The sequence below is a fragment of the Carcharhinus amblyrhynchos genome, chromosome 22 (genome assembly GCF_965287045.1).
Source record: "Carcharhinus amblyrhynchos chromosome 22, sCarAmb.v2.hapA, whole genome shotgun sequence".
Classification (NCBI taxonomy): domain Eukaryota; kingdom Metazoa; phylum Chordata; class Chondrichthyes; order Carcharhiniformes; family Carcharhinidae; genus Carcharhinus; species Carcharhinus amblyrhynchos.
This window is the reverse complement of record NC_137345.1, coordinates 7,297,628-7,306,424: the sequence shown is the minus strand read 5'-3', so window position 1 is coordinate 7,306,424 and position 8,797 is coordinate 7,297,628. Positions and strand designations below refer to the sequence as shown.

Here is an 8,797-nt window from a genome sequence, read left to right as displayed (position 1 = left end):
TCGTTCATTGCATGTTCCTGGGATGGGCGTAGGATGAATGAGAATGGGGGCAATGTCTACACACAGTCCTACTGGAACCTCAAGAGCAATGCTGTTCTCGGGGGCGCGCCCCCTCTCCTCCCACTCTGCGCTGGCTGGGAACAGGGGACGCGCATGGACCACCGGGGCCGCGCGTGGGGCGTCGGGGGCGCGCACGCTGATGTGAGTATGTTCTATGGGGTTTTTTTTGCTGTAATGCGGAGTTCCCCTTCCAGTGAAATGCACCTGAAATAGGAGAGGGAGAAGAAGGAGTGAAGAGGCAGAGAGAGGAACTGCCGGGGAGGGGAGGCTGCAGGTGGAGAAGGATGCAGGTAAGAAGCAGGGAGACAGGGAGAGGGACACACACAGCTCTGCAGGAACGGACCCTGCCTCTCTCTCTCTGCGTGTGTGTGTGTGTGTGTGTCTAACTGCGGGGCTAGCGCTGCGCATCCTGCAGCAGCCGCACCGGGACCCCCCCAGCACTGGGGAGGAGGAGGCTGTCCTGTCCCCCCACCCTCTGCAGCTGGGAAGAGCGAGGGGGCTGGGAGACCCTCTGTATTGGGGGGAGGCTGGAGGGATTGGCACTTCATTCACCCTGAGCTCCTCTGAATGGGCAATGGCAGCAGAGAGGGCCTGGTTTGTACAGGGGAGATAGGGATGGATGTGCAGGGATAGAGACTGCTTCAGAGGGAGAATGGGCAACCCCTGGAACAGGGGACAAGAGATACTTTAACATGGGGAGGGGGGAGATACTCATTTTAATATGGGGGGGCAATTTACCATGGGGGGAGAGACCCAGTTTAACATAGGAAGGGGAAGAAATCCAGTTTAACATGGGGAGGGGGAGAAATCCAGTTTAACATGGGGAGAAAATACACATTTTAACATGGGGAGGGGGAGATACTCATTTTAATATGGGGGGAAATTTGACATGGGGGAGAGACCCAGTTTAACACTGGGAGGGGAGAGATCCAGTTTAACATGGGGAGGAAATATTCATTTTAACACGGGGAGGGGGAGATACTCATTTTAACATGGGGGGGGTAAAAGACCCGCTTTAGCATGGGGAGGAGGAGAGATCTACTTTAAACTGGGGGTAAGAGACCCCTTTTAACGTGGGGAGAGGAAAAAACTTGCTATAACATGGGGAGGGGGAGATACTCATTTTAATATGGGGGGCAATTTAACATGGGGGAGAGATCCACTTTAACATGGTGGGGGGGAAGAGACCCAGTTTAACATGGGGGGATAAGATACCCCCTTTAACATGGGGAGGTGGAAGACATACACTTTAGCATGGGTGGGAGATACTCAAATTAACATGGGGGGGGGGAAAGAGAAAGAGACTCCCTGTTCAACATGGGGATATTCCCCAGCCCCACTTGGGGCTAGAGGAATCCTGGCCTATGTCTGTGCTCCCTGCTTTTATAGGAATCGGGATCCCAATATGATTAGAATTGTTTATACAAAGCAATTGGGATCACTTAACATGGGATTAGGACAGCACCCCCCCCCCCCCCCCCCCCCCACACACACACACACACACACACACAGGTAAAGAGGGACTGGGACATTTTGTCAATGATTCTGTAGCATTTTTAGCGACCTCTTCGCAGAGGTTACAGATTCTCCGATCACCCTTCAGAAAAAAAAGCCTTCATTGAGGTTCCAAGGTATTAATGGAAGTGTAAAGGATATGAACACCCCCCCCCTCCCTTCGCCCCTGATATGGGAATCCTGGACCACTTTGGACCAGTATTGGGGTAAAGACCTCCTCCCCAAGTGGGCGAGGTTAGCTGGGGTGAAAGCGGCTCCTGATGATGAGACCTGTTTAAAGCTGAATCCTTCAGTTGAAGGGGAGGGAGGCGGGTGGGTGGGCCACCCTCTTGTGTGGTCTTTAGTTGCGAGATCAGTACAAACCACAGGACCCCGCCCCCCCACCCATCTGTGCCCAGACCCTCAAACTAGTGAGATAAAAGCTAGTCAGCAACATTCAATGTGCAGAGGCCAGCAGAGAGACGCCAGCAGAGGCAGTGTGCTAACTGCTGCCGAATTACAAATTGGATACAGTGATTTCAACTGCAGTTGAGTGAATCAATGTGGATTTGCAGTTGTGAATGGGACAGTCCTGCAGTTTTTTTCACCCTGTGGTTTTTAATGATTATTACTATTTGCTAAGAGGCAGTTACACCCAGAGGAACAGTGTGTTTGTGTTTGAGTCCTTTTGAGTTTCCACACCGTAGAACAAAAGCAGAAATGACATTCTCTAAAAGTCATGCGAAGTGGTTGAAAATAACAATCGGTATTTACAAAAGTGAAGTATTTGGTTGGTTTGCAACCAGTCAGTCTTTGTGCGTGATAACCGTAGAGAGCATATTATTGAACTAGAAAGAGCACAGAAAAGATTTACTTGGATTCTACCGGGACTTGATGGTTTGAGTTATAAGGAGAGCTGGGATTCTTTTATTTATTTATTTGTGGGACTTGGGCATCGCTGGCTGGGCCAGCATTCATTGCCCATCCCTGGTTGCCTGAGGGCAGTTAAGAGTCAACCACATTGCTGTGGCTCTGGAGTCACACATAGGCCAGACTGGGCAAGGATGGCAGATTTCCTTCCCTAAAGGACATTAGTGAACCAAATAGGTTTTTTCCAACAATGGCTTCATGGTCATCAGTAGATTCTTAATTCCAGATTTTTTTTATTGAATTCAAATTCCACCATCTGCCATGGTGGGATTCGAACCAAGGTCCCCCAGAACATTAGCTGAGTTTCTGGATTAATAGCCTAGCGATAATGCCTCCCCTGGGGCTGGGACTTTTTCTCTGGAGCATAGGGGACTTGGGGTGATTTTTTGGGGTCTGTAGAATAATGAGGGGCATAGATCAGTTAGATAGTCAACATCTTGCCCCAAAGGTGGTGGAGTCTAAAACTAGAGGGGATAGGTTTAAGGGGAGAGATACAAAAGGGTCCAGAGGGACAATTTTTTACACAGAGGGTGGTGAGTGTCTGCAACGAGCTGCCAGAGACAGATACAATTTTGTCTTTTAAAAAGCATTTAGATAGTTACATGGGTAAGACGGGTATAGGGCGATATGGGCCAAACTTGGGCAATTGGGACTAGCTTAGTGGTTTAAAAAAAAAGGCATGGACAAATTGGGCTGAAGGGCCTGTTTCCATGGTGTAAACCTCTATGAATCCCTACAGTACAGAAGGAGGCCATTTGGCCCATTATGTCTGCACCAACTCTCCAAAAGATCATCCTACCCAGACCTCCCATTCTGCACTATCCCATGCATCTCTCATCACCACTTCATCTAACCTGCACATCTTTGGACTGTGGAAGGAAACTAGATTACCTCCCACACGGACATGGGGGCCGAAATTCTCCTGCCTCACTCGTTGCGGAGACTGTAGCGGGCGAGGCAGAAAATTTGGCTGGCCATTTAAAGTTCTGTTGAGCTCGGACGGGAATTCCCAGTCTTGGGGCGCAGGCAGCTGGAGAATCGTGTAAGGTGAGAATGTGCAAACTCCACACTGTCACCCAAGGCCAGAATCGAAGCCTGCTCCGTGGCGCTGTGAGGCAGCAGTACCAGCCACTGTGCCACCATTATATTCATTCAATTTACATTCACACATGCAAAACAAATGAATTTCATGCTTCCATATAAGGAAGGGGTTAATTGGTAAGAGTAAGACGCGGGTTGATGGGTTTTTGATAAGAGAGGGGATTAAGGGTTATGGGGATAGGGCGGGAATGTGGAACTGAGCCACGACAGATCAACCATGATCTTATTGAATGGCGGGGCAGGCTTGAAGGGCTAGATGGCCTACTCCTGCTCCTATTTCTTATGTTCTTATGTGTACTTTAATACAGCTACTTGAACAGTAGAGGTTTAACGGAGTGGGTTAGATTCTTGAATCCACCTGAATCTGGTGCCATAGTGTAAGAGGATTTTGGTGACGATGGACTTCCATTGGATTGGCCTATTATTATAGAACATAGAACATTACAGCGTAGTACAGGGCCTTTGGCCCTCGATGTTGCGCCGACCAGTGGAACCAATCTAATGACCCTCTAACCTAAACTGTTCCAATGTTATCCATATGCCTATCCACTGACCATTTGAACGCCCTTAAAGTTGGCGAGTCCACAACTGCTGCAGGCAGGGCATTCCACGACCTTACTACCCTCTGAGTAAAGAACCTACCTCTGACATCCGTCCTATAATTACCACCCCTTAATTTAAAGCTATGTTAGCCATCACCATCCGAGGTAAAAGGCTCTCACTGTCCACCCTATCCAATCCTTTGATCATCTTGTATGCCTCAATTAGGTCACGTCGTAACCTTCTTCTCTCCAATGAAAATAACCTCAAGTCCCTCAGCCTTTCCTCATAAGACCTTCCCACCATACCAGGCAACATCCTGGTAAATCTCCTCTGCACCCTTTCCTCCACATCTTTCTTATAATGCGGCGACCAGAACTGTTCGCAATACTCCAAGTGCGGCCGCACCAGAGTTTTGTACAGTTGTAACATGACTTCACGGCTCCGAAATTCAATCCCTCTACCAATAAAAGCTAACACACCGTACACCTTCTTAACAACCTTATCAACCTGGGTGCCAACTTTCAGGGAGCTATGCACATGTACCCCGAGATCTCTCTGCTCGTCAACACTACTAAGAGTCCTTCCATTAGCCTTATATTCTGTACTCCTGTTACTCTTATGGTTGTGCTGCAGTGGTTTGCCCTTGCTTTCTGCAGTCTCGCTGCCCAGGAATCTATCCTGCCCTTCATCCATTGCTGTCAGATGTCTTGGAAGGATTTATAGGCCGATAGTCATCTTGTTTGGCCAAGTTATGAATGGAGCTTCCATGGCCATCAAGTCCTGAAGTGGGACTTGGAACCCAGAGCTTTTGGTTAGGGGTTAGGGGTGCTAACCACTGCGCTGCAACTCTCACCTTGCCTCGCTTAGGAAAATGGCTGGGAGAGCCAATTATGCCGGAGGGGGCTGGAGAAACACAGCCTAAAGCAACTCGGGTAGTCATTAGTGTCAACTGACATTGTCGCTGGAATTCTATCACTTCATCTACTGCAGAATTGGAGCAGGTGAGAGGCAGACAACGGAAATGTCCATTCACCTGTGATGGGAAATTTTGGTCTTGCTCGAGAGAAGCCGTAAAATCCTGCTCTGTGTATTTCTTATTCACATTGCCCTCAAATATGAGCAATTTACATGAGCCAAGAAGATGGTTTCATCTTGATCAGTAGATTCTTAATTCCCAGATATCTTTTGTCGAATTCAATTTCCGCATCTGCTGTGGCAGGATTCGAACCCAGGTTCCCCAGAACAGTTTCTGGATTAATATTCTAGCGATAATACCACTAGACCATTGCCTCCCAGTTTCCTCTGAGTGCTCCGATTTCCTCCCACAGTCCAAAGATGTGCAGGAGATTGGCCACGCTAAATTATCCTTTAGTGTTTAAAGATGTGTAGGTTAGGGGCATTAGCAGGATAGATATGTGAGGTTACAGGGAAAGAGCAGCGAATCAGTGCAGACTTAATGGGCCAAAGGATCTCCTTCTGCTCTATAGGAATTACATGAAGACCTTACTATTAGTTCAAGATATTCTCATTTCTATCTGTGGCTTGGGGGGTTGGGGTGGGGATGGTGGTTGGATCTGGTGGGAAAATGACCCTCGATCTTGTCCTTCCCCTGATGTCTACACAGATGGATGCAGGGATACAGCTTAGAGCGCGGGCTACTGGCTGGCAAACAGGAAAGAAACCAAGAACAGAAGAAGTAAGAGCAGAAGGCCATGTGGCCCATGACTCATCTTGTACCCCAACTCAATTTTCTTCCCTCACCTCATATCCTTTGATTCCATTAGTCCCACAAATCCATCCATCTCATTCCTGAACATTCTCAATGTACGTTGGGCCCTTTATCCTATGACGTCTATGTTCTAGCCTCCCATCCTGGGAAAATAATCTTCCAGTAGCAAGTTTGACAATTCATCTCAGAATTCAATGCATTTCAATGAGATTGCAGTGTAAGGGTCTGGCACACATAGGGTTAACCTGGGACTGAGTATAGTACTGCCCACACAGTGATGTAAGAGAACATATAACCCACACCTCGGGGTCAGTTGGACAGAGACATGTGTGCCAGGGTATTGTCACTGGGTTAGTGATCCAGGCACCAGGATAATGTTCTGGGGACCCGGGTTCAAATCCCACCACGACAGATGGTGGAATTTGAATTCAATAAAAATCTGGAATTAAAAGTCTAACCGATAACTATGAAACCACCGGCAATTGTTGTTAAAACCCACCTGGTTCACTAATGTTCTTCAGGGAAGGAAGTCTGCTGTCCATACCTGGTCTGGCCTATGTGTGATTCCAAGGCCACAGCAATGGGGTTGACTTTTAAATGCCCTTCAGAAATATCCCAGCAAACCACCCAGTTTGAGGGCATTTAGGGATGGGCAGTAAGCGCTGCCCCAGCCAGCGACACCCACATCCTACATCCCTTGAATGAATAAAACCCAACAATTAATGAGACAGCTCTGAGCTTGACTCCATTGCTGTATAAAAAAGTGGAGGCAATGGCCTCATGGTATTATCGCTAGATTATTAATCCAGAACCTCAGCTAATGTTCTGGGGACCCGGATTCGAATCCTGCCATAGCAGATGGTGGAATTCTAATTCAATAGAATATATCTGGAATTAAGAATCTACTGGCCACCACTAAGCCATTGCCGACTATTGGAAAAACCCATCTGGTTCACTAATGGTTCTTTAGGGAAGGAAATCTAACATCCTCACCCGGTCTGGCCTACAGGTGACTCCAGAGCCACAGCAATGTGGTTGACACTCAACTGCCTTCTGAAATGGCCTAGCAAGTCACTCAGTTCAAAGGCAACGAGGGATGGGCAATAAATGCTGGCCTATCCAGCAACACCCATGTCCCCATGAATGAATGAAATAAAGCAACTGGACAGTTACCACCTCCACTGTCTGAGATGAATGTTTAGGAGCTCCTGGCAGGTAAACGTGCTGGATATGGAAATACGTCAGTCTGCAGGGATCCCCAGCATGTTTGCTCTCTTGAGACAGCGGCAATTCCAATGGCTAGGTTGAGTGGCCTGAATGGATGATGCCCAAAGGCATACTGTATTGCTGTCACCACAAGTCCAACAGGTCACCCACGTGCGACACAAGGATGCCTGCAAACAAGATCTCAAGTTGAACCAGGAACAGGAGTCGATGCGTGGGAGGTCCTTGCAGAATACAATGTGGGATAAGCAATCAGGAGGAGCGTGGACAAAGCACAAAACATAAGAGATGATCAGAGGAATAGGGAGCCCAAGGGGAAGAAAAAAAATTCAGCCCACCTCGGCCCAACTCTATTCCGCTCTGCCAGCTGCAGATGGCATTGCCACTCACGCGCTGGCCTCTGCAGCCAAAACAGATGATGCTTGTACACCCCAGACACAACCCAGCATCCCCAGAGATAGATGAATGCCTAAAGCTGTCTGACTAAGCTCAGTGTATGGTTCAGGAAGGCTCAATATGCAATGTGCTGTGTGTTTGTGATGCGTCAGTCAACTCATTCCAAAAGATCTAGTTAGCTAACTTCCTGATTTTGATCAAGTTATTTTTAAGTTGAACCTGAATGTGTTCAGGGTAAAGGATATAATGTTATTTCTGCTCTTGGTGCTATCGGTCCCCTTGGAAACAGGGCTAGCATTAGTAACAGGGCTAGCATTTTACACGTTTCATCAACAATACAGCACTGAAGAGGTAGGCCATTCAGTCCAATACACTTGTACTAGCTTCTTTTCAGAGCAATCAAATTAACTTCATTCTTCTGCTCTTTTCTGCCCTTGCACATTTTTTTTCCCTTCGAGTCTCATTTGAAAGATGTTGTTGAATCTGATTTGCATGGCAAATCACTGTTTGTTTGAAACAAAATACTGATTCTTTTTCTAAGCACCATAATTCTGTGTACTTTGCTAACTGATCCTTCTGCCAACAGGAACAGTTTTTCCTTATTTACTTTATTGTGGAGTGGCACGATGACCCAGTGATGAGCACTGCTGCCTTGTAGCGCCACAGACCTGGGTTTGATTCCAGCCTTGGGTCACTATCTGTGTGGAGTTTGCACGTTCTCCCCGTGTCTGCATGGGTTTCCTCTGGGTGCTCCAGTTTCCTCCCACCCTCCAAAGATGGGCAGGGTCAGGTGAATTGGCTGCACTGTAAATGAATGGCCCCTTAGTGACAGGGGATTAGCAGGGTAGATTGAATCATGGAAACCCAACAGTGCAGAAGGAGGCCATTCGGCCCATCAAAGCTGCACTGACAACAACCCCACCCCAGGCCCTATCCCCACAACCCCACTCCGCTAACCCCTCTAACCTACACATCCTGGGACACTAAGGGGCAATTTTGCATTGGTCAGCCAACCTAACCTGCATGTCTTTGGACTTTTGAAGTGTGTGGTGTTGCGGGGATAGAGTGTGGGTGGGATCGTCGGTGCAGGCTCAGTGGGCCGAATGGCCTCCTTCTGCACTGTAGGGTTTCTATCAAATCCCATCTCAAGCTTCTCTCCTCAAAGGAAACCAGCCTCAAATCTGCTTATAACTGAATCCAGTTTAACGTTTGAATGGACAGTCCGAATGCTCATGAGCTATCTCACTGTTTCCAAAACGGAAAAGAGACTTCATCAAGCTTTGGAGTAAAAGTCCATTTCTCCTTTTGTTTCCATGTTTC

General features: G+C 47.8%; 1 protein-coding gene across 5 annotated transcripts in view; it reads left to right on the top strand.

The window, feature by feature from the left end:
* Window positions 1–229: 229 nt before the first annotated feature.
* The window catches only part of nfasca (neurofascin homolog (chicken) a), a 272,340-nt gene continuing 263,772 nt past the window's right edge, over window positions 230–8,797 (top strand). For all 5 annotated transcript variants that reach the window (XM_080209758.1, XM_080209761.1, XM_080209760.1 and 2 more), the window contains exon 1: window positions 230–350. The gene's annotated coding sequence lies outside the window, so the exon portion shown is untranslated. The remainder of the gene's footprint in view (window positions 351–8,797) is intronic.